The sequence below is a fragment of the Habropoda laboriosa genome, unplaced genomic scaffold (genome assembly GCF_001263275.1).
Source record: "Habropoda laboriosa isolate 0110345459 unplaced genomic scaffold, ASM126327v1 scaffold175, whole genome shotgun sequence".
Lineage (NCBI taxonomy): Eukaryota > Metazoa > Arthropoda > Insecta > Hymenoptera > Apidae > Habropoda > Habropoda laboriosa.
The window spans coordinates 1,648,297-1,648,638 of NW_017100347.1; the positions used below are offsets into that span (position 1 = coordinate 1,648,297).

At 35.4% G+C, this 342-nt stretch overlaps 1 protein-coding gene across 1 annotated transcript in view; it reads left to right on the forward strand.

The window, feature by feature from the left end:
- The window catches only part of LOC108574644 (E3 ubiquitin-protein ligase RBBP6-like), a 14,435-nt gene that overhangs the window by 6,932 nt on the left and 7,161 nt on the right, over positions 1 to 342 (forward strand).

Genomic DNA, 342 nt, shown 5'->3' on the forward strand with positions numbered 1-342 from the left:
ATTATGTAATATTAACCCTTTGCAGTCTTGAGCTACTTGGTGGTGTATCTTCCATTGGTTTATTTTTATGTGGCAAGCGTATAAAAATTTGATGTTCGAATGCATCCAGATAACTTTCATTGCGGGGAAGTAGTGATTGAAGTTCTTACGAATAAATGTTTGTATAATAGTAGAAGGTAATGTGTACATCTTCAAATGGGTAACTCGCATGTCGGAAATATTTCGGTCTGACACTGTAACAGAAAAAGAACTGTATCGGGAATATCTGAACTTGAGACTGCAAAGGATTAATGCATTAGTTTGCAGCAGTCTGATTTAAAAAACTGGTGCGGTTTTTATTGA